The sequence below is a fragment of the Vulpes lagopus genome, chromosome 8 (genome assembly GCF_018345385.1).
Source record: "Vulpes lagopus strain Blue_001 chromosome 8, ASM1834538v1, whole genome shotgun sequence".
Lineage (NCBI taxonomy): Eukaryota > Metazoa > Chordata > Mammalia > Carnivora > Canidae > Vulpes > Vulpes lagopus.
In genome coordinates, this window is record NC_054831.1 from 59,779,347 (window position 1) to 59,805,863 (window position 26,517).

Below are 26,517 nucleotides of genomic sequence, written 5' to 3' on the forward strand. Positions count from 1 at the left end.
GTTAGCAATCCTCAGTCAGATAAATTAGAGTTTATAACAAAGACTGTAGTAAGAGATGAAGAGGGACAATATATTATAAAGAGTCTATCAAATAGGAAGACCTAACAATAATGAATATTTATGCCCCTGATGTGGGAGCTGCCAAGTATATCAATCAATTAATAACCAAAGTAAAGAGATACTTAGATAATAATACACTAATAGTAGGAGACTTCAACATGGCATTTACTGCAAATGACAGATATTCTAAGCACATCACCAAAGAAACAAGGGCTTTAAATGATACACCAGACCCGATGGATTTCAAGGATATATACAGAACTTTACATCTGAAAACAACTGAATACACATTTTTCTCAAGTGCACATGGAACTTTCTCCAGAATAGACCACATCCTGGGTCACTAATCAGGTTTCCACTGATACCAAAAGATTAGGATTGTCCCTTGCATATTTTCAGACCACAAGGCTTGAAAACTCAAACTCAATCACAAGAAGAAATCAGGAAGAAACTAAAACACATGGAGTTTAAACAGCTTCCTATTAAAGGTGAGGGGTCAACCAAGAAATTAGAGAAGAATTTAAAAAGATTCATGGAAATTAATGAAAATGAAGGTACAACCATTCAATATCTTTGGGATATAGGAAAAGCAGTCCTAAGAGGGAAATACATCGCAATGCAAGCCTCGCCCCCAAAATTGGAAAAAAACTCAAATACACAAGCTAACCTCTCACCTAAAGGGACTGGAGAAAGAACAACAAATAAAACCTACACCCAGCAGAAGAAGAGAGTTAATAAAGATTCAAGCAGAACTCAATGAAATCGAGACCAGAAGAACTGTAGAATAGATCCACAAAACCAGGAGTTGGTTTGAAAGAATTAATAAGAAAGATAAACCATTAGCCAGCCTTATTCAAAATCAGAGAAAAGACTCTAATTAATAAAATCACAAATGAAAAAGGAGAGTTCACAACCAATACCATGGAAATACAAACAATTTTAAAAACATTATGAGCAGTTATACACCAATAAATTAGGCAATCTAGAAGAAATAGACACATTTCCGGAAAACCACAAACTACCAAACCTGGAACAGGAAGAAATAGAGAACCTGAACAGACCAATAACCAGAGAGGAAATTGAAACAGTCATCAAAAACCTCCCAAGGCACAAAAGTCCAGGGCCAGATGCCTACCCAGGGAACTTCTATCAAACATTTAAAGAAGAAACAAAATCTATTCTACTAAAGCTATTCCCGAAAGTTAGAAAGGGATGGAATACTTCCAAACTCATTTTTTTGAGACCAGCATCACCTTAATTCCAAAACCAGACAAAGACCCCACCAAAAAGGAGAATTATACACCAATATCCCTGATGAACACAGATGCAAAAATTCTCAACAAGATACTAGCCAATAGGATGCAATGGTACATTAAGAGGATTACTCACCGTGACCAAGTGGGATTTATCCCTGGGATGCAAGGCTGGTTCAACACTCATAAAGCAATCAATGTGAGAGATCATATCAACAAGAGAAAAACTAAGAACAGTATGATCCTCTCAATAGATGCAGAGAAAGCATTTGACAAAATACAGGATCCGTTCCTGATCAAAACTCTTCAGAGTGTAGGGATAGAGGGAACATTCCTCTGCATCTTAAAAGCCATCTATGAAAAGCCCACAGCAAATATCATTCTCAATGGGGAAACACTGGGAGCCTCTCCCCTAAGATCAGGAACATGACAGGGATGTGCACTCTCACCACTGTTATTCAACATAGTACTAGAAGCCTTAGCCTCAGCAATCAGGCAAAAGAAAACAAAACAAAACAAAAAGAAATAAAAGGCTTTCAAATTGGCAAAGAAGAAGTCAAACTCTCCCTCTTCACAGATGACATGATCCTGTACATAGAAAACCCAAGAGTCCACCACAAGATTGTTAGAACTCATTCAGCAATATGATGGTGTGGCAGGATACAAAATCAATGCCTAGAAATCAGTGGCATTTCTATACACTAACAATGAGATTGAAGAAAGAGAAATTAAGGACTCAGTCCCACTTACAATTGTACCCAAAGCATAAGATACCTAGGAATAAACCTAAGCAAAGAGGTAAAGGATCTATACCCTAAGGACTACAGAACACTTTTGAAATAAATTGTAGAAGACACAGAGATGGATAAACCACCCATGTTCATGGATTAGAAGAATAAATATTGTAAAATTGTAGTACCCAGGGCAATTTACACTTTCAGGGCAATCCCTTTCAAAATACCATGGACTTTCTTCACAGAGTTGGAACAAATAATCTTAAGATTTGTGTAGAATAAGAAAAGACTCCAAATAGGCAGAGGAATATTGAAAAAGAAAATCAAGGTCGGGGGCATCACAATGCCAGATTTCAAATTATACTACAAAGCTGTGATCATCATGACAGTGTGGTACTGACAAAAAAAGACACATAGATCAATGGAACAGAATAGAGAACCCAGAAATGGGCCTCGACTCCATGGTCAACTAACATTCAACAAAGCAGGAAATAATATACACTGGAAAAAGGACAGTCTCTTCATTAAATGGTACTGGGAAAATTAGACAGCAACATGCAGAAGAACGAAACTAAACCATTCTCTTACACCACACACAAAGAAAAACCAAAATGGAAGAAAGATCTAAATGTGAGACAAGAATCCATCAGAATCCTAGAGAACACAGGCAACACCCTTTTTGAACTTGGCCACAGCACTTCTTGTAAGATACATCTATGAAGGCAAGGGAAACAAACGCAAAAATGGACTATTGGGACCTAATCAAGATAAAAAGCTTTTGCACAGCCAAAGAAACAGTCAACAAAACTAAAAGACAATCTACAGAATGGCAGAAGAATGGGAGAATATATTTACATTTTAGATTAGGAGGTAGTATCCAAGATCTATAAAGAACTTATTAAACTCATCACCCACGAACCAGACAATCCAATCATGAAATGGGGAAAAGACATGAAAAGAAATTTCACCAAAGAAGAGCTACACATGGCTAACAAGCACATGAGAAAATACTTCACATCATTTGCCATTAGGGAAGTACAAATCAAAACCACAATGAGATACCACCTCACACCAGTGAGATTGACTAAAATTAACAAGACAGGAAACAAGAAATGTTGGTGAGAATGTGGAGAAAGGGGACTCTCCTGCACTGTTGGTGGGGATGTGACTGGTACAGCCATTCTGGAAAACTGTGTGGAGGTTCCTCAAAGAGTTAAAAATAGAGCTATCCTACAAACCAGCAATTGCACTAGTGGGTATTTAACCCAAAGATACAAATGTAGTGAAATGCTGGGACAGCTGCATCCCAATGTTTATAGCAACAATGTCCACAATAGCCATACTGTAGAAGGAATCATGATGTCCTTCTCCAGATGAATGGAAAAGAAGTTGAAGAAAAGAAGAATATATACAATGTAATATCACTCAGCCCTCAGAAAGGATGAATATCCACCATTTGCTTCGATGTGGAAGGAATTGGAGGGTATTATGCTGAGTGAAGTAAGTCTATCAGAAAAGAACCATCATCATATGGTTTCACTCATACAGGGAAAATAATAAATAATAAAATGGATTATAAGGGGAGGAGGGGAACTGATTGGGAAAAAGTAGGGAGGGGGACCAACCCTGAGAGACTCCTAACTGGGAAATAAATAAAGGTTTGTAGAAGGGGAGGTGACTGGGGGATGGGGTTACTGGGTGATGGGCACTGCGGAGGGCACTTGATGGGATGAGCACTGGGTGTTATACTATATCTTGGCAAATAAAACTTAAATGAAAACAAATGTAAAAAAATTTATTTGAAGAAATAATAGCTGGAAACTCTACAACAAGTAAGGAAACAGAAATCCAGATTCTTGACGCACATAGATTCCGCAACATAATCAACCCAAGGAGGTGCACAGCAACATACATAGTAATTAAGATGGAAAAAAATTAGTGACAGAGAATTTTCAAAGCAGCAAGAAAGAAGAAACAGTTACATACAAAGGAAATCCTATAAGGCTATCAGTGGGTTTTTCAGCAGAATTTGCAAGCCAGGAATAGTGGCATGATATATTCATAATGCTAAAAGGAAAGGAAAAATCTGCAGTCAGTAATATTCTATCCAGGAAAGCTGTCTTTCAGAATAGAAAAAGAGATAAAATATTTTCAAGACAAATGAAAGTTAAAATAATTCATAACTACTAAACTAACTGTACAAGAAATATTAAAGGGTAATCTTTGAATGGAAAGGAAAGACAATAAGAGACAGTAAAAGAATTAAGCACAAAAGTAGTAAAAAATAAGTGAAAATCAGTCAAGTGAAACACAAAATAAAATGATATAAAGCATATATCATATACCTAAAAAGTGGGCAGGAACTGAGGTAAGAATCCATTCAAAGTTAAACAATCAAATTTAATACAGATTGCCATATGCAACAAATGTAATATTCAATCCTAATGGTAACCACACACAAAAACCTGTAAGAGATATGCAAAGAAAAAAGAAAAAGAAATCCATGTATATCAGTAAAGAAAGCTTACTTATCAAGAGAGGAGAGAGTAATGGAAGAGGAATAGAGAAAAAGTACAAAAACAACCATAAACAGGTAACAATGGCAATAAAGACACACCAATAATTACTTTGAATGCAAATGCATTAAAAGCTCAAATCAAAATACATAGCATGAATATGAAAAACAAGACCCAACTATATGCTCCCTACAAGAGACTTATTTCAGACCTAAAGAAACAGATTGAAAGTTGGAGATATATTTAGCATGCAAATGGATATGAAAATAAAGCCAAGGTAGCAACACTTCACCAGACAAAACAGAGTTTAAAACATAGACTGTAACAAAAGACAACAAAGACACTGTATAATCATTAAGGAAGGCAATCTCACATTAAGATGTAACAATTGTAAATATTTGTGCATCCAACATGGGAGCACCCAAATACATAAAACAGTTAATAACTAACAGAAAGGAAATAACTGATAATAATACCATAATAGTAAGAGACTTTAATATTCCACTTACATCATGGATAGATTACCAAAACAAAAAAATCAACAAGGAAACAATGGCTTTGAATGGCATAGTGGACCAGATGAATTTAACAGATATATTCAGAACATTCTAACTGAAAACAATGAAATACACATTAATTCAAGCACACAAGGAACATTTCTCAGAATAGATCACATATTAGACTACAAAGTAAGTCCCAGAAAATTCAAAAAGATCAAAGTCATACCATACATTTTTCTGAAAACAATGCTATGAAAGTAGACATCAACCAGAAGAAAAAATCTAGAAGTTACAAAAATACATGGAGGTTAATAACATACTACTAAACAAGAATGGGTCAACCGAGATATCAAAGAGGAAATAAAAAAATACACTGAGAAAAATGAAAATAACATAGTGGCCCCAAAATCATTGGGATGTAGCAAAAGCTCTTCTAAGAGGGAAATGTATAGCATTACAGATCTACCTCAAGAAGAAAGAAAAATCCTCAAGAAATATCTAACCTTACTCCTAAGGGAACAAGGGGAAGAAGAAAAACAGCAACAATAATAAGAATAAAAAAATACAGCACAAGGAAGGAAATAATAAAGATTAGTTCACAAATAAATGGAATAGAAACTACAAAACAACCCACAATAGAACAGATCAATGAAATGAAGAGCTAGTTCTTTGAAAAATTGAAAAATCGATAAGCCTTTACCCAGACAATAAAAAAAAGAGGACTCAAATAAGCAAAATCACAAGTGAAAGAAGAGGAATAAGAATTGACAACACAGAAATACAAAGAATTTTTTTAAATTTATTTTTATTTATTTTTTATTGGTGTTCAATTTGCCAACATATAGAATAACACCCAGCGCTCATCCCACCAAGGGCCCCTCTCAGTGCCCATCACCCAGTCACCCCCATCCCCCTCACCTCCCTTTCTACCACCCCTTGTTTGTTTTCCAGAGTTAGGAGTCTCTCATGTTCTGTCTCCCTTTCTGATATTTCCCACTCATTTTTTCTCCTTTCCCCTTTATTCCCTTTCACTATTTCTTTATATTCCCCAAATGAATGAGACCATATAATGTTTGTCCTCCGATTGACTTATTTCACTCAGCATAACAACCTCCAGTTCCATCCACGTCGAAGCAAATGGTGGGTATTTGTCCTTTCTAATGGCTGAGTAATATTCCATTAGAAATACAAAGAATTATAAGAGAATGTTGCAAAAGATTATGTGCAAACTGGATAACCTAGAAGAAATGGGAAAAAAAATTAAGAAAAAAAATAACCTACCAAAACAGAATCAGGAAATTAAAAAAAAAAAATTAACAGACCAATTACCAGCAATGAAACTGAATCAGTAGTCAAAAAATTCCGAGCAAAGAAAAGTCCAGGACCAGAGGACTACACAGGTGAATTCTACCAAACATTGAAAAAAGAGTTAATACCTATTTTTTACAAGCATTTTCAAAAAATAGAACAGGAAGGAAAACTTCCAAATTCATTCTGTAAGGCCAGTATTACCATGATTCCAAAGCCCAGATAAAGACACCACATAAAAAGAGAACCACTGGCCAATATAAAAAACTCTCAATAGGACAGCCCCAGTGGCTCAGCAGTTTAGCGCCGCCTTCAGTCCAGGGCATAATCCAGGAGACCCAGGATCCAGTCCCACTCAGGTTCCCTGAATGGAGCCTGCTTCTCCCTCTGCCTGTGTCTCTGCCTCTCTCTCTCTCTCAATCTCTCTCTCTCTCTCTCTCTCTCTGTGTGTGTGTTTCTCTCATGAATAAATAAATAAAATCTTTAAAAATAAATAAATAAATAAATAAATAAATAAATAAATAAATAAAATCTTAAAAAAACCCAAACCCCAAAAAACAAAAACAAAAACAAAACTCTCAATAAAATACTAGAAAACCAACTCCTACAGCACACTAAAAATATTCACCATGATCATATGAGATTTATTCTTGAGTTGGAAGGGTGCTTCAATATTCACAAATTAATCATCATGATGCATCACATCAATAAGAAAAAGAAAAAAATCATTTTACTAGATGCAGAAGAGCATTTGACAAAGTATAACATCCATTTGCGATTAAAACCCAAAACAAAGTAGGTTTTGAGGAAAGAAATCTCAACAAAATAAAGGTCTTATTTGAAAAATCCACAGTTAACATCATACTCAAATGTGAAAAAACAGAGATTTTCCTCTAAGGTCAGGAACAAGATAAGGATGTCTACTCCTTTGCTTTTCTTCAACATACTACTGGAAGTCTTAGCCTCTGGTGCCAGAAAACAAAAAGTAATAAAAGGCATCCAAATTGGTAAGGAAGAAGTAAAACTTTCACTATTTGCAGACGACATGATACTATATATAGAAAACCCTAAGGCTACATCTAAAAATTAATAGAAACTAATAAATGACTTCCTGATCAATGCAGAGAAATCTGTTGCATTTCTGTACACTAATATGAAGCTGCAGAAAGAGAATTTAAGAAAACAATCCCATTTATAAACTCACCATGAATAATAATATTTCTAGGCATAAATCTAATTAAAGAGGTGAAAGACCTATACTCTGAAACTATAAAATACTGATGAGGACAGCCCAGGTGGCTCAGCGGTTTAGTGCCGCCTTCAGCCCAGGGCCTGATGTGGAGACCAGGATCGAGTCCCACGCCAGGCTCCCTGCATGGAGCCTGCTTCTCCCTCTGCGTGTCTCTGCCTCTCTCTCTGTCTCTCTCTGTCTCTCTGTCTCTCATGAATAAATAAATAAAATCTTAAAAAAAAACACTGATGAAAGAAATTAAAGATGACCCAAATAAATGGAAAAACATTCCATGCTCATGAATTGAAAAAACAAATATTGTAAAAATGTCTGAACTACCCAAAGCATTCTGCAGATTTAAGGCAATCCCTTAAAAAAATACCAACAGCATTTTTCACAGAACTAGAAGAAACAATCCTAAATTTTGTATAGAACCATAATACACGAGCACCCCGGGGGCCTCAGCGGTTTAGCGCCGCCTTCAGCCCAGAGTGTAATCCTGGAGACCCAGGATCAAGGCCTATGTCGGGCTCCTTGCATGGAGCCTGCTTCTCCTTCTGCCTGTGTCTCTGCCTCTCTCTCTCTCTCTCTCTCTCTCTCTCTCTGTCTCTCATGAATGAATAAATAAAATCTTAAAAAAGAAAAGAACCATAACACACTGCAAATAGCTGAAGCAATCTTGAAATAGGAAAAAAAAAAGCGGAAGGTATCATAGTTCCAGATTTCAAGTTTTATTTTTAATGTTTGTAATCAAAATACTATCATACTGACAGAAAATAAACATGTAGCTCAATGGAACAGAATAGAAGACCCAGAAATAGGAGTGCTGGGTGGCTCAGTGGTTGAGCATCTGCCTTTGGCTCAGGTCATGATCCCAGGGTTCCAGGATGGAGTCCTACATTGGGCTCCCCACAGGGAGCCTGCTTCTCCCTCTGCCTGTGTCTCTGCCTCTCTCTGTGTGTCTCTCATGAATAAATAAATAAAATCTTTAAAAAGAAGAGCAGAAATAAACATACAGTTATATGGTGAATTAATCTTCAACAAAGGAGGCAAGAATATGCAATAGAAAAGACAATCTTTACAATAAATGGTATTGGGGAAACTGGACAGTTACATGCAAAATAATAAAAGTGGACCACTTTCTCACACCATATAAAAAATAAACTCAAAATGGATGAAATACCTAAACGTGAGACCTGAAGCTACAAAAATCTTCGAATAGAGCAAAGGTAGTAATGGCTCTGATAGCAATCATAACAACATTTTTCTAGGTATGTCTCCTGAGGCAAGGGAAATAAAAGCAAAAATAAACTATTGGTATTACATCAAAATATTAAGCTTTTACACAGCTAAGGAAACAACAGAACTAAAATGCGACATAGTGAATGAGAGAAGATATTTACAAATGACATATCTAATGAAGGGTTAGTATTCAAAATACATAAATAGCTTATATAATTCAACACCAAAATTTAAAACTGGCAAAGGTATGAGCAGATATTTCTCCAAAGAAGACATACAGATAGATGGGCAACAGACATTAAAAGATACTAAACATCATTGATAATCAGGGGAATGCACGTCAAAAACTACAATATTAGGGATCCCTGGGTGGCGCAGCGGTTTGGTGCCTGCCTTTGGCCCAGGGCGCGATCCTGGAGACCCGGGATCGAATCCCACGTCGGGCTCCCAGGGCATGGAGCCTGCTTCTCCCTCTGCCTATGTCTCTCTGCCTCTCTCTCTCTCTCTGTGACTATAAAAAAAAAAACAAAACTACAATATTACTTCACATATGTCAGAATGGCTAAAATAAAAAGCACAAGAAACAAAAAGTGTTGGAAAAGATCTGGGGCAAAAGGAACTCTCCTGAACTGTTGGTAGAAATGCAAATTAGTGCAGCCACTGTGTATATCACTATGGAAGTTCCTCAAAAACTGAAAAATAGAACTACCCTATGATCCAGTAACTACACTATTGTGTATTTCCTACCCCCCCAAAAATAGCCCCAGTAATCCAAAGAGATACATGCACCCCAGTGTTATTTACAACAGCAAATTATGGAAGCAGTCCAAGTGAATGGATAATTGAAATAAATCATTAGGAAAAAACAAATACCATTCCACTCATACGTGGAATTTAAGAAACAAAGCAAATGAACAAAGGGGGAAAAGAAAAGAGACACAAACCAAAAAAACAAACTCTTAACTATAAGAACAAAGAGTTGGTTACCAGAAGGGAGGTTGGTGAATGGATGGGTGAAACAGGTGAAAGGGATTAAAGTCAATTTTTCATGTTGGAAGTTGGTGGCAGAGTAGTAGGATTCTAGGCTCACTTTGTCCCAAGAATACAACTGCATAATTATCCAGTCATCCTAAATACCCCAGAAATTGACCTGAAGAGTAGGAAAACATGCTCTACAACTAAAGATAAGGAAGAGGCTACATCAAAGAATGTAGGAATTGTGGAGACAAGATCTGGGAGAGAGGGCAGCTCAGGTGGCTCAGTGGTTTAGTGCCACCTTCAGCCCAGGGCCTGATCCTGGAGACCTGGGATCGAGTCCCACATCAGGCTCCCTGCATGAAGGCTGCTTCTCCCTCTGCCTCTGTCTCTCTCTGTGTCTCTCATGAATAAATAAATAAAATCTTAAAAGATAAGGATCTGGGAGAGAAATGAATCATGGCTACCACAGTGGGCAGGGAGCCACTAGTGGAGAGAAGGGTGAGAGACAGATTAGCACAAAGAGGAGTTGCACAGGAAAAATAAATCCCCATAGCAATTGGCTTGGAAATCAAGGAGGGTTTGAATCTTGTGAGTTCTGGTATCCAGAAAGGCTTCAAGTCTGGAGTTTTAAAGGTCAATGGGTTTGCCTGGGATAGAGCCCACAGGTCATTGCATTTCTCTTGGACAGAAAGAAGGTAGGCAAACAACACATGGACATACAGCATGGAAACAGTGATCTGAAGAGGTCCCAAGGCTCTGGTAGAGAGGTTATTTGTTCATTTTGGACCTCCCAGAGAGGCAGTTTTCACAAAGGGGTCTCCCTTTGGGAACAAAAGTACTAGCCAGCACTATTTCTCTCCCATTAAAGACACTAAACATAAGCACAGGGTCACCTGAGGGAACCAGCATAGTGCCAACATTTGCTATGTAACTTGCTTACACCAATGCCCACTTCCTGCATTCTGATAGAATGGCCCTTTCCATCTCTCTTGCCTCAGTCCCACCATGGCACCTCTCCCCTGAGCCTAAACCCCTGGTCACACCTTGTCACCTGATTCAAGAGTCATATGGAGTTTAGAATCAAGTGGTGGTGGTGGTGGCAGGTCTCATTTTGCAAGCAGACCAGAGCACACATTGCTAAAATGCACCATATTCAGGCCAGGAATCAAACACCACCACAATAAGCAGAGAGCATCTGCAGATGACTGGCCTGAAGGATAAAATGGAGAAAACAAAACAGCAGAGCATATGCAGCACACAATGGAGACACTCTTGGAAGAGCCAGGCCTTGGGGAACCGGAGAGGATACATGGCAGGGCAATATAAAACCTCTACTTCAAAAGGCCATTACCCTCAGGAAGAGGAGATGTAGCTGACATTTGTAAAAGATGGAAATAGGCACACTTTGACAAAATAAGAAGACAGAGAAATTTATTCTAAATGAAAGGACAGAGAGAGGTCACATCCAGAGACCTAAATGACATGCTTGACAGAGAATTAAAAGCAATGATCATAAGGAGAACCAGTGGACTTAAGAGTGGAAGGCATGAGTGAGACCCTTAACACAGAGTCAAAGAATAACAGTAGAGACAAACTTCTCAATAACATAATGAGAAACATGCTTGATGAAATGAATAGCAGGATGGAAGAAGCAGAACAAGTTAATGACCCAGAAGACAGGGTAATGGAAAGTAATCAAGCCAAACAAAAGAGAAAAAATAATTATGCAAAATGAGAATCGACTCAGGGAAATCGCGACTCAATCAAATGTAATAACATTCATATTATAGGAGTCCCAGAAGAAAGACAAGGGGGTGAAACTAACAGTCATCTTTTTTTTTTTTTCTAACAGTCATCTTATATCAAAAACCATTGATAAATATACAAAGAATAAGAAGAAAGATTAAAAAAATTACTAAGAAAATCAGCAAACCATGAAAGAGAGGACAAGAAAGGATCAGAGAAAATCCTCAGAAACAATCACAAGACAAATAATAAGATGACAATAAATACACACCTATCAATTATTTTGAATGTAATGGAATAAATGCTTCAATTAAAAGACATAAGATAACAGAATGGATAAAAGAAAAAAATAATACCCATTTATGTTACCTGCAATAGACTCATTTTAACCCTAAAGACACCTGAAGATTGAAAATGAGGGGATGGAGAAACATTTATCATGCAAAAGAAAGTCTGAGTAGACAAAATAGACTTTAAAACATAGATTCTGGAATGCCTGGGTGGCTCAGCAGTTAAGCCTCTGCCTTCAGCTCAGGGAAGTCTGAGATCAAGTCCCACATCAGGCTCCCTGTGAGGAGGCTGCTTCTGCCTCTGTCGGTGTCTCTGCCTCTCTCTGTGTCTCTCATGAATAAATAAATAAAATCTTAAAAAAGAACAACACAGATTCTAACAAGAGACAGAGAAGGAAACAATACAAAAGGAAGATATAACAATTGAAAAAATTTATGCACCCAACATGGGAACACCCAAATACATAAAACAGTTATTAGCAAAATAAAGGAACTAATTGATAATAATACAACAATAGTAGGAGACTATAATACCCCACTTACATCAATGGACTGATCATCAAAACAGAAAATCAACAAGGAAAAAAAAGACCTTGATTGACACACCAGGACAGATGAATTTAACTGATATATTCACAACAGTTCATTCTAAAACAGCAGAATATGCATTCTTCTCCCCTGCACATAGACATTCTCCAGAATAGATCCCATATTACCCTCCAAAACATCCTCAACAAATTCAAGAAGTTTGAAGTCATACCATGAAACTTTTCTGACTGCAAAGCTATGAAACTAGAAGGCAACTAACCTCAAGAAAAAATCTGGAAAGACCACAAATAAATGGAGGTTAAGTAACATGCTACTAAACAATGAATGGGAAGTGCTGGGGTGGCTTAGTTGATTAAGCATCTTCTCTTGGTTTCAGGGCAGGTCATGATCTCAGGGTTGTGAGACTGAGTCCCATGTCAGGCTCCATGCTTAGCACAGAATCTGTTTGGAATTCTTTCTCTCTGTCCCTCCCCCCACCAACTTATTTGCATTTGCTGCATGCTCTCTTGCTCTCTCTCTCAAATAAATAAATCATAAAACAATACAAAACAAACAAAAAACACCCCACCATAATGAATGGGTCAACCAGGAAATAAAAGAATAAATAAATTTTTAATTAAAATTTTTTTCGAAGATTTTATTTTTAAATAATCTCTACACCAACATGGGGTTCAAACATGCAACCCCAAGATCAAGAATTGTATGTTTTACTAAGTCATGCAGATGCTCCTTAAAGGAGAAATTTTTAAAAACTACATGTGAACAAATGAAAATGAAAGCAGAGCACCTTTGGGATGTGGCAAAAATGGTTCTAAAAGGGATATTTTTAGTCATGCAGGCCTACTTCAAGAAAAAAGAAAAATCTCAAATAAACAACATAACCTTATACCTCCTGGAACTAGGAAAAGAATAATTAACAAAGCTCATAGTTATCAGAAGGAAGAAAATAATAAAGATTAGAGGAGAAAAAAATGGTACCGAAACTAAGAAAATAATAGGACAGATCAATGAAAGTAGAGCTTGTGTTTGAAAAAAATAGTAAATTTAATAAACTTCCAGCCAGACTTAGCAAGAGAAAAAGTGAAATAACTCAAATAAATAAAACCACAAAAGACAGAGGAGAAATAACAACCAACACTACATAAATACAAACTATTATAAGAGAATATTATGAAAAATTCTATGCCAAGAAATTGGACAACCTAGAGGAAAAAGATAAGTTCCTAGGCACGTAGAACCAACCAAAACTGAAATAGCAAGAAATAGAAAATTTGAACAGACTGACAATCAGCTAAGAAATTGAATCGCTAATCAAAAAATCCCAGCAAACAGAAATCCAGGAATAGATGGCTTTACAGGGAATTCTATCAAATATTTAGAGTTAATACCTATTTTGCCAAACAAATATAGAAGATATGGAAAAGGAAGGAAAATTCCCAAAATCATTCTATAAGGCTAGCATTATCCTGATGCCAAAACCAGATAAAGATACCAGTAAAAAAAATAAAAGAGAACTACAGACCAATATCCCTAAAGATATAGATGCAAAAATCCTCCACAAAATATTAGTAAATCAAATCCAACAATACATAAAAAAAAAATCATTCACCATGATTATATGGGATTTATTCCTGGGTTGTAAGGATGCTTCAACATTCACAAATCTATCAATGTGATACATCACATCAATAAGAGAAAGTATAAGAGCCATATGATTAAAAAAATCCATATGATCATTTGAATAGATGCAGAAAAACTATTTGACAAAGTACAGCATCCACTCATTATTAAAGCCCTCAACAATGGAGGCTTAGAGAGAACATACCTCAGCATAATAAAGGCCACTGTAAAAAAAACCACTGTAATATCATCCTCAGTGGGGAGAAACTGAGAACTTTTCTTCTTTAGTCAGGAGCATGACAGGGATGCCCATTCTCACTACTGTTATTTAATATAGTACTGGAAGTCCTCACCTCAGCAATCAGACAACAAAAAGGAATAAAAGGCATCCAAATTGATAAGAAAGAAGTAAAACATTCACTCTTTGCAGATAACATAATACTGTATAAAGAAGACCTGAAAGACCACCAAAACACTGCTAGAAGTTATAAATGAATTCAGTCAAGTTGCAGGATACAAAATTAATGTACAGAAATCTGTTACAACACCAGAAAGAAAAATTAAGAAAACAATCCCATTTATAAATGCACTGAGATCAATAGGATTTCTAGGCATAAACCTAACCAAAGAGATGAAAGACCTGTACTCTGAAAACAATGAAACAAAGGTGAAAGAAATTGAAGATGACACAAATAGATGGAAAAACACTCCATGCTCATGGATTGGAAGAACAAATGTTAAAATGTCTGTACTACCCAAAGCAATGTACACATGTAATGCAATCTGTAACAAAATACCAACAGCATTTTGCATAGAACTAAAACAAGCAATCCTAAAATTTGTATGGAATCACAAAAGACTCAAAAGAGCCAAAGCAATCTTGAAAAAGAAAAAAATCTGGAGATATCATAATTTTGAATTACAAGTTATAATACAAAGCTATAGTGGTAATCAAAACAGTATGGTACTGGCACAAAAGGAGTCACATAGATCAATAGAACAGACTAGAAACCCCAGAAATAAACCCACAACCATATGGTCAATAATCTTTTACAAAGCAGGAAAGAATATCCAATGGGAAAAAGTCTCTCACTAAATGGTATTGAGAAAACTAGGCAGGAACATGCAAAATAAAGAAACTGGACCACCTTCTAACACCACACACAAAAATAAACTCAAAATGGATTAAAGATCTAAATGTAAGACCTGAAACCAAAAAATCCTAGAAGAGAACATAGGTAGTAATCTCTTTGACATTGGCTATAGAGATTTTCTTCAAATATGTCTCCTGAGATAAAGGAAAGAAAAGCAAAAATAAACTATTGGGACTACATAAAAATAAAAAGCTTCTGCACAATGAAAGAAACAATCAACAAAACTAAAACAATCAACAAAGTATGGAATGGGAGGAAATAATAATAAATGACTGATAAAGGGTTAAAACAGAGACAGGCAAACACAGAGAATCACAATTATATAAAATGTATCTGACAAAGGGTTAATATCCAAACTATATTAAAAATTTATATAACTCAACACCCAAAAAACAAATAATCAAATTAAAAATGGGCAGAAAACATGAACAGACATTTCTCCAAAGAAGACATCCAGATGGCCAACAGATATATGCAAAGATGCATCGCCTACAATCAGGGAAATGCAAATCATAACTACAATGAGATATCACCTCATACTTGAGAGAATAGCTAAAATCAATAACACAAAAATCGACAGGTTTGGTGTGGAAATGGAAAAAAAGGAACACTTTTTGTACTTAGTGTGAATGCATACTGGTGCTACCACTGTGAAAATAGTATGGAGATTACTCAGAAAGTTAAAAATAGAATTACACTAGATTCAGTAATCAAACTACTGTGTATTTATTCAAAGAATAAAAAAACACTTATTCAAAGGGAAACATGTATCTCTATGGTTATTGCATTTTTTATAATAACCAAGATATGGAAGCAGCCCAGGTGTCCATCAATTATAGAATAAATAAACAAGAAATGGTGTATTTATACAATGGAATATTAGTCTGACATAAAAAATGAAATCTTGCCATTTGCAAGAGCATGGATAAAACCAGAAGGTATTATACTAAGCAAATTAAGTCAGAGAAAGGCAAATACCATATGATTTTACTCATATGTGGAATTTAAGAAATAAGACAAAGGAACAAAAGGAAAAAAAGAGGAGAATAAGATGGGTCAGGAACCAGACTCTTAATTTTAGACAACAAATTGATAGTTACAAAGTGGAGGTGGATGGGGATGGGTTAAATAGGTGAAGGGATTAAGGAGTGCATTTGTGAGGAGCACTGGGTGATGTGTGGAGTTGTTGAATCACTATATTGTACACCTGAAACTAATAAAACGTGGGTATGTGAACAAAAAAGGAAAAAAAGTACACTAAATGGATGAGCCTGAGTAATACATAGAATTTTTGAATCACTATATTGTGCACTTGAAACAAATATAACACTGTATGTTAACTATGCTGGAATTGAAATAAAATTAAAATAAAAATTTAGAAAAATAAAACTAAAGAGTGAAAAAAAAATTAATGGTTAGTTTTCCCTCCCCCTGCCCAAAGTCTGAGGGTATTTTTTCTGATCTTTACTGTGAGAACATGGTAGAGTTCCTGGAGGTAACTCATCAAAGTGTGGGGCCTTCTTAAAATGGTACCTCTGTGAATTTTAACTCTATGGCTTATCTACACTGGTCCTCTGGCAATTTATCAATATGGCTCAAGGTTTGCTACCCTAGTACTGGTTCTTGTCAACGTTTCTGCCCATGGATTTTCACTCTAATAAATTGTGATTCTCTGTGTTTGGCTGTCTCTGCAATTTTTCAGGCAGTAATTTGCCCTTTGATCTTACTTCTCTGATGGATCTACAAAGAGTTATTGATTTTTTTTTTCAGTTTTTTCAGCTTCTTACTTTTTGTTATGATGGAGTGGGAATTTCTAAGCTTACATGCTGGACTAGAAATCAGAAGTCCCTTCATTGCTGTTTTAAGTTGCATTTCTCTGGTGAATAGTAAAGTTAAATATTTTTTCATGTTCTTATTTGCCATCTGTATATCCTTATTGGTATAATGTTCTTTCTTTATTTTTTACCTAAATTCTAAGTGAATTAAAAAAAACTATTGAGTTTTAAGAGTTCTCTATATAGTCTTGGTAATTCTTTGTTGGCGTTAGTTTGCAAACATTTTCTCTCAATCTGTAGTTTTTCTTTTCAACATCAACATCTTAATAGAGTCTTTCACACAGACAAAATATTTTAATATTTATGAGATCCAATTTATCAGTTTCCTTTTTTCATCATGTTTTTAGTGTCAAGCGTAAGAACTCTCTTGCTTAGCCCTAGATCCCATAGATTTTCTCCTTTTTTCTAAATGTTCTAAATGTTTTCTAAAAGTTTTTCATTTACATTTAAGTCCTTGATCCATTTTGAATTCATTTTATGTAAGGAGTGAAGTTTAGATCAATGTTTATTTTTACTGGCTTTTGGATACCCAATTGTTCAAAAACCTTTTTTTTTTTAAAGGCTACCCTTCTTCCATTGAATTGTTTTTGCATCTCTATCAAATAGTAAGCGGACATATATGTGTTTGACCATTTCTGAGTTCTCTGTTCCATTGATCCATGTGTCTATCCCTCTAGCAATACTGCACAGGTTTTATTACTGGGACTATATGTGGTCTTGGAATTGAATAGACTGATTCCTTCCACTTTATTTCTCTTTTTCTACTTAGCTCTTCTATGGTTTGTGTCTAGCATGTAATTCTAGAATAAGTTTTAAGCATAGTTACATAGTTAATGAATTCTTAGTTAAATTCATAGTTAATGAATTTAGAAATTATATTAAACTCATGTTATTTTGGAAGGATTGATGGCTTTACAGTATTGAGTCTTCAAATCCATGAAGCCTTAATTTGGGGCTTCTTTGATTTAGTCTATCAATATTCTATAATGTTCTGCACATAGATCCTCTACATTCTTGTTGTTTCATGTTCTTTGCAGGAATTACAAATGATATTATGTTTTTCACTTCGGTTTCCACAAGTTTATTGTTAGTATATAGAAGTGTAATTGATTTTTGTTTGTTGATTTGGTGAATTCATATTAGTTCTAGGAGTTTTTGTTTTTGGTCTTTAGATTCCTTGTGATTTTCTGCGTAGACACTCTTGTCAGCTACAAATGGAGTGAGTTTTATTTCTTCCCCTCAAATACATATTTCCCTTATTTCCTTTTATTCCTTTTTTCAGTGACTTAAATTTATATAGTATTATGTAGATTAAGAGTGATGAGAGTAGACATCTTTGCCTTTTTCTTAATATTGGGGGAAAGAATTCTGTCTTTTACTAATAAGTGTAATATTAACTATAGAATTTTGAACTTTATTAAGTTGAGGCAATTTTCCTTTACTCATAACTTGTTGAGAGTTTGATTATGAATAGATGCTGGGTTTTGTCATATGTGGGCCGTATTTTTTTTTGTATCAATTGATATAACCATATGATTTTTCTTTTTTTCTCTGTTGATATTATGAATTTAATCACTTGCTTTAAAAAAAGATTTTATTTATTTATTTATTTATTTATTTGAGAGAGAGGGAGCAAGTGAGAGGGAGCATGAGCATGGAGGAGAGGGAGAAGCAGACTCCCCGCTGAGCAGGGAACCCCCCTTCCCCCGCCACATACACACACACACACACACACCCCCAAATGGGACTTGGTCCCAGGGACCTGGGATCATGACCTTGAGCTGAAGGCAGACACTTTACCAATGGAGCCACCCAGGTGCCCCATATTACTTGCTTTTAAAATGTTAAACCAACATTTTATACTTGGAATAAATCCTACTTGGTCATGTTGGATATTCTTAAAAATACATTGTGTGATTTGCTATAATTTTGTTTCTTTTTTGTTTTTGTTTTGTTTTGTTTAAGTTCATGAGAGATGTTGGTTTTTATTTTAATTTTTTGTATTGTCTTTATCTGGTTTTGGTAATACTGGTCTCATAAAGTGAGTTGGCACTTGTTTCTTCCTCTTCTGGGAAAGATTGTATAAAGTTGGTGTTAATTGTTCTTTAAATGTTTGATGGACTTTCCCTGTGAAGCCATCTGATCCTGAGGATTTCTTTTTCAGAAACGTTTCAATTATAATGATTAACTCTCTTTAATGGCTATGGGGCTAATACCGTTGTCCATTTCATTTGCTTGCATTTTGGTAGATTGTAATTTTTGAAAAATTGATTGATTTCTTCTTCTAAGTTTCCTAATTTATGGGTATAAAGTTGTTTGTAAGATTCTTTTTGTTATTCTTTTAATAACTAGAGGATCTATAGTGATATCCCCTATTTCATTCCTGATATGGGTGACTCATGTCTTTTTTAAGATTTTATTTATTTATTCAAGAGAGATACACAGAGAGCAAGGCAGAGACAGAGATACAGGGAGAAGCAGGCTCCATCCCAATGTGGGACTCAATCCCAGGACCCCAGGATCATGCCCTGAGCCAAAGGCAGATGCTCAACCACTTAGCCATCCAGGCGTCCTCATGTCTTCTGTCTTTATCATTGTCAGTAAGATACCATATCTAGCAAGAGCTAGATGGTCTTCAATTTCATTGGTATTTTTTTGTAAATAAGCTTTGGTTTCTTTGTTTTCTCTATTACTTCACAAAAAACATATGGAAACCAAAATTTAAAAAAGAACATTTACAATAGATTTTCAGCCTCGTTGATTTCTATTATCTTTATTATTTCATACTTTCTGTTTATTTTGTATTTATTTTGCTCCTTTCTATCTTGTTTCTTGAGATTGGAACTTAAGTTATACTTAATTTGCAACCTTTCCTCATTTCTAATGTTAAGTGTTTAGTATTATAAACTTCCCTCTCAATACTGCATTACGATCATCCCACAAATTTTGATATATTGTGGCTTTGTTTTCAATTACTTTGTATATCTTTTTGCTTCCCTTGGGACTGCTTTCTAGTCTAAGTGGTTTTTTAAAAATGTAGTTTAATTTCCAGGTGTTTGATGATTTTCCTGTTGCATTTTTCTTTAACTGATTTCTAGTTTGATTATGGTTAAAGAACATAATCTATATATAATTCAATTATTTCACATTTATCAAGTCTATTTTGTGATCCAGGGGGTCTCCTTTGGTGATTATTCCTTGAGAACTTGGAAATAATATGTATTCTGATATTACTGGGTGGACCTTGGTCTATAAATGTCAACTTCAAATTGTTAGTTAATGATATTGCTCAGTTTTTTCAAATCATTGTTATTTTTTCCAGCAGTTCTACTAATACTTATGGCAAGGTGTTGAGATCCCCAATTATAATAGTTTTTAAAAATTTGTATATTTCATATAAAGTCCACATTTATTTTGTTTGTCCTTAGTTTGCTGGTACATTATATATATACATGCTTGGTTGGGCATGTATATATAATGTATCAGCAATATTTTATTTAATGAATCTACTTATCTACCTCATTTAAGGTCTAGTCTCTTTCTACACATAACTACATGAGTAAACATTCAGGAGACAAATGATATGAGAAGTCTTGATATTTCATCTAGTTGATGCTGAAAATCAGGATATTTAAGTGCTTTTAAAATTATGTATCTATAAAATACTATAATTTTTAATTTTTATTTTTTAAGCAATGTAGCAGCTATAGGTGCTTTTTCAAAAGGCATATTAGAAAGGATGACTTATATGAATAACTTGAAGAAGATCCATGTCTATGTGGATTTCCCACACTTATGCTATTAAATTTGATTTTCTCCTGTTAATCTGTCTCATGTTTGATTCATAGTCCTAATAGAAAAACATTGAAGGGCTGAGAAAGTTCTTCCTCCCTGACAATGTTTCTTAGGGAATAAAAATACTTAAGTAAGATTACAACTTCTGATAAAAAGATGCTGACCATCTTTATTTAAAAAAGAAACAAAAGTCTTAGATTTGTAGATAAGAGCTAAATAATATTCAACACTAATTTGCACATATATATTTAGCTACTAAATGCCATCTTTAATGTATTAAAAATATTTTTGTCTTTATGTCTTTTTGTTTTTAATGTGGTAGAATTTTATGTATATGTATATGAAAAAGTTGAATTATATTGGCAAATTTAGGCCTATACATCAAATCCAGGCAATCTCATGTTTTGTATGGCCTATAAGCCAAAGCTTTTTAAGATATGTTTTAATGGTCAAAAGAAATTTAAAAGATAATGTTTCATAGAATATGTAAATTATATGAAATTCAAATTTCAAGGTCTATAGATAAAATTTTATTGGAACACCACTTATATATTTCCATCAGAGTTGAATAGTTGTAACAGAAACTCAGAACCTGGGGCCCCTGGGTGGCTCAGCAGTTTAGTGTCTTACTTCAGCCCAGGGCATGGTCCTGGGGTCCCCAGATAGAGTCCCACATTGGGCTCCCTGCATGGAGCCTGCTTCTCCCTCTGCCTGTGTCTCTGCCTATGTCTCTGCCTGTCTCTGTCTCTCATGGATAAATAAACAAAATCTTAAAAAAAAAAAAGAAAAGAAATTCAGAAAAAAAAAAAAAAAAAAAAAGAAATTCAGAACCTGAAACATTTATCAGCTGTTTTTTATGGATAAAATGTGTTGGCCTTTGTCTTTCTTTCTTTTTTTTTTTTTTTTAAGATTTTATTTACTTATGAGAGACACACAGAGAGAGAGAGAAGCAGAGACATAGGCAGAGGGAGAAGCAGAGACATGGGGCTCAATCCCTAGACTCTGGGATCACCCCCCCCCCAAGGCAAACACGTAGCTGCTGAGCCACCCAGGTGTTCCTGGCCTCTCTGTCTTTCATGTTTTCTCTCCTATACAAGGTTAAAAAACAAACTATTAGCATTAATTTGCAAAATAATTTGCTTTATTTACTATACACAAAGACTGGTATGCTGGTATGCTGGCAACAGAACTGGAAAATGGCAAGATAATAATTCTGGTTAATGTATAACTTAATAGAGAGAGGATTTCCAAGCCCATGGAATGCCTCATGTTATACTATTGTACAAAACATTGCATCTATTTCCTTTAAAAATATCAAGTTGGTACTATTTTGTTACTTGATTAAAATTCAGAATGTAATTGAAAGAACTGATTACAATATATTTGTAAAAATATTCCATAATTTGTATGCCCAACTCATTCAAACAGGGCATTCCTCTTAATAATTAGCGTGAATTAATTAGTCTTTGCTACATTGGTGTTTTTTTTCAAAGATTTCATTTATTTATTGGAGGAGGGAGTGCACATTCACTTACACAATGGTGGTTAAGGAGAGGGAGAGACAGACTCCTCTCCATTCAGGGAGTAGATGGGGGGCTCCATCTCAGGATCCTGGGATCATGACTTGAGCCAAAGGCAAATGCTTAACCAATTGAACCACCGAGGTGCCCTCCATTGGTTTTACATGGTTTTCTGCCTTCTTTAAATATAAGCAAGTCATTTTTATTCACTAGTGTTCTGAAAAAAGAAATAAAATAAAGCAATTATAACAAAATTACCATAAGGTTACAATTGATGTAACTCTTAACTATATAATCATTATTCATCATATGCTAGAGAAAAAACACTGAAGATAGAAGATAAAGTTTCAGTCCTTAAGAATTAAAATCTTTGTTAAGGATAGGAGAAAATTACATTAAAAACACAAAGATGAAACAAAACCAAAAAGGATACCAGTTGTTTGAATGACCAGAGCAATACAAAATTTCAAGTCTTTAAACTCTTTTCCTTGCTTATTATCATATGGTCATAGTAGAAAATATTTTACAACTTGGTTGACTTAGATAAAGCATTAAGTTAGTGTTGTCTTTAGAAATATTGATTAAATATCCCACAGAAAGGTAATTTAACTATGGTGGGTTCGGGGGTTAGGGGACAAGTTGGTTCATATCGAAACATTTGCTAGTCAAAAGATGCAGACATGGCCTACTTATGCCATTTATGTCAAAATAAGAATTGTTTCCATAGATGAGAGTTCCATGTTTCAAAAAAACATGGATTTGGCAGTAGTGTTAGGAACAGCGATGCTTTTGAATAATGCTTAATAGAAAAAACAGCTTTCTAAATTCCTATACTTTTCAGGGAACAATTCAGTTATTAATAAACATTCCAAAGTTTCCATGAAGCAGAGTAACAACCATATTTTTTCAGATACATAATTTTATCTGAGTATTAGGAGAGCACAATATGTTTTCTGATACTTTAAGTTACTCATGCTTTCAGTTCACTTAAGCTAGAAAACCTGAGGTCTAAATCTTTTATTTCTAATCATCCAACATTCCCAACCCCAATAAAATAACTTTAGACTTCTGTTTCTTACTTTTTATAGATTTGCACTCACAGTTGCCTCTATCTAGCTCATTCCTTGGGCATTATTTTATTTTATGGAGTACAATCATAGCCCTCTTTGTTCTGCAACAGAGATTTGACAGTCTGCTATTTTTTTGTAACATAGTAAGATATATTGTCAGCCCCTGGGTAATAGTTATTAGTTAGTGCCAGAACTTATGTGCTGGGAATAAGATGAGGGCTTTATGTGTTTTGGCTTAGTATTTCTGTTTTGTCCACTAATGAAGCAGATTTGTTATATCTAATGTTTTTTTTTTAATTATTTATTTATTTATTTATGATAGTCACACAGAGAGAGAGAGAGGCAGAGACACAGGCAGAGGGAGAAGCAGGCTCCATGCACCGGGAGCCCGAGGTGGGATTCCATCCCAGGTCTCCAGGATCGCGCCCTGGGCCAAAGGCAGGCGCCAAACCGCTGCGCCACCCAGGGATCCCTCTAATGTTTTAAGTAGAGAACATTTTGTTTTTCCACAGAATTTAGAGTACCAATCTTGTCACTCAGTCTGAAGTAAATGTCCTTTCACTCTTGAAGGAGTATCTATTGGATTAGACTGAGCCTACAAGTCAGGATGGGCAAAAAATACTATTGATTCTGAGATCATCCAATTGGAGTAAGTTACATCTTCTGGTTCTTTCCTGTGTGGTAGAATGGAGAAATTACTTGACAAGACAGTGGTATAAATTCTGGTAATTAGCCATCTACATTGAAAGTGCTTGTTCAACACAAAGGAGTTCTGCTTCAGCAAGACTTATAAAGCTACCCAGCATTCTTATTTGAATTATCACTCCATACTATCTTGATTTCTTTTCCTTTTCTTTCTTTCTTTTTTTTTTTTTTTTTTTGGAAGCTAATCTTGGCTTTCAAACATTATTGTGACAACAAAGTATTGGCTATGTTGGACTCTGGAAAAAGTCTTTTCTCTACTGGTTTCTTATGAGTTATGACTGATGAATAGTAGAAATGAATCTCTAAATTCTGACAATTTTATCTTCTAAAGTTTCTTAGCACCTGTCCACTTTCCCACTTCCGTCCACTATACCTCAACTGTAAAGCTGCCACTTTGGCACTTGTTTGGACTTGGGTAGAGCCTTCAAACAACAAAAGATCTGTACAGTGGGGCCCCTTTCCATTTTTTTCCTCTACACTGAAGCAGAGTAATATTTGATGAAAGAAATTTGTTTATATCAACTACCTTCCCTTCTGAGAAATCCTTAATCACTTCCAATTGCTTTTATGCTATTAGAATAAAAGACCTCCCCTGCCCCATTAATCAATTACCGCAGAGTCTTCCACTTATTTGATGAATATTTATGGAGTGCTCTTCTGGCAAGATCTTTCTGATCTTGAACCTTACATTGAAAGGTGTGGGATATATGCTGTCCATGTCTCCATCCTGACCATGGGTTCCCTTGCTCACTACACAGAGATTTCTTTTCTTTTTGAAAAGATTTTAATTATTTGACAGAGAGAGCATAAGAGAGAGCAAACATGAGAAAGAGAGAGAGAGGGAATGAGCAGGATGGAGGGTTAAAGGGAGAAGCAGACTACCAACTGAGCAGGGATCCCAAAATGGGACTCTATCCCAAGACCCTGGGATCATGACCTGAGCCAAAGGTAGGTGTTTAACCTACTGAGCCATCCAGGTACCCATAAGGGATCTTTCATTCCCTTTCTTTTGCCTTGCTCTTCCTTTGTCACATGCAGTTTTTTTAAATCTTTCTACTCTTTCATTGGACCTCAGTGTCAGTGTTCCTCCTATAGGAAAGCATTCCTTGACTGTCTTAACTAGGTATCCTTGCAACTATAAGTTGTCTTAGCCAGCTGTACTACTCTATGATATTTTTATACTTGATTATGATTATTTAACTGCTATCTTACTCCACCATTTTTAAGATAAGTTTTTTGAGGTCAGAAGCCACCATCTTTGCCAGTCACTTTATTTCTGGTGCATATCACAGGGTCTGATGTACAAGAACCATCAGTAAACATTTGTTGAATGAGTGATTCCTACCCCTTAGGAATACCTTAGGGGTATTCCTACCCCATAAACATTCAGATTTTTTGTCTCCATTGACCTGCTACACCTCATTTTGACATGTTATTTATGACATATTATGACATATTATTTGCTTGTGATTTAATATTTCCTCAAGTAAACTAAAAACTCCTAGGAAAGATAAGTAAATAAATCTGTATATCTATCTATCATCTATCTATCTATCTATCTATCTATCTATCTATCTATCCATCATCTATTATCTATTATCTACGATCAAACTCTATCCTCTATCCTTACTTTATTTTTTTACATAGAACTTTTCATCATATGATATGTATCTGAGAATTCTGAATTCCTTTTGGATAGCACAATGCTAAGTCCATAATAGATATTCAATAAATTTTTATAAAATCAATAAACTAGTCCTGTTACCTTAATTTTTATATAATTAACTGAAAAACTGTATCTCATGTAGGACCTGAGTGTTTTTCTATTTTTTTATTGTAGTGTATAATATATTATACACATATAATATATTACTAAGTATAATGAAAGTATAACCTATAAACTCATCACTTGATTTAAGAAATGGATCACTGAATCTCACTTTGCCAGGGTCAGGGCAAGATGGCAGAAGAGTAGGGGTTCTCAACTCACCTGGTCTCACCAACTTACCTAGATAACTTTCAAAACATCCTGAACACCTATGGATTCGACCTGAAATTTAAAGAGAAAACAACCAGAACAATACAGAAAGAAGGGTTTTTATTTCTAGCAAGGTAGGAAGGTGAAAAAAAATAAAAAAGAATCAAGTGGGGTAGGAGACTGTGAGGAGCCGGGCTATAGCAGGGTGGCAAAAGACTCTGGGACAGGAAAGCCCAGCCCTGGAGAAGAAGGAACTTTAAAAATCCAAGCTGGATTTTCCTGGACAGAAAGGCACTTAGCAGGGAAATCGGGCAGAGTCGCAGGAGGGGCAGTGAAGCCTCCAGTTCCCTGGAGTCACTAATAGAGGAGGTGCGCCAAGGGGAAAGCACAGGGCAAACTGTGGCCCCATCTCAATAAAGGGCTGGAGCGAGCA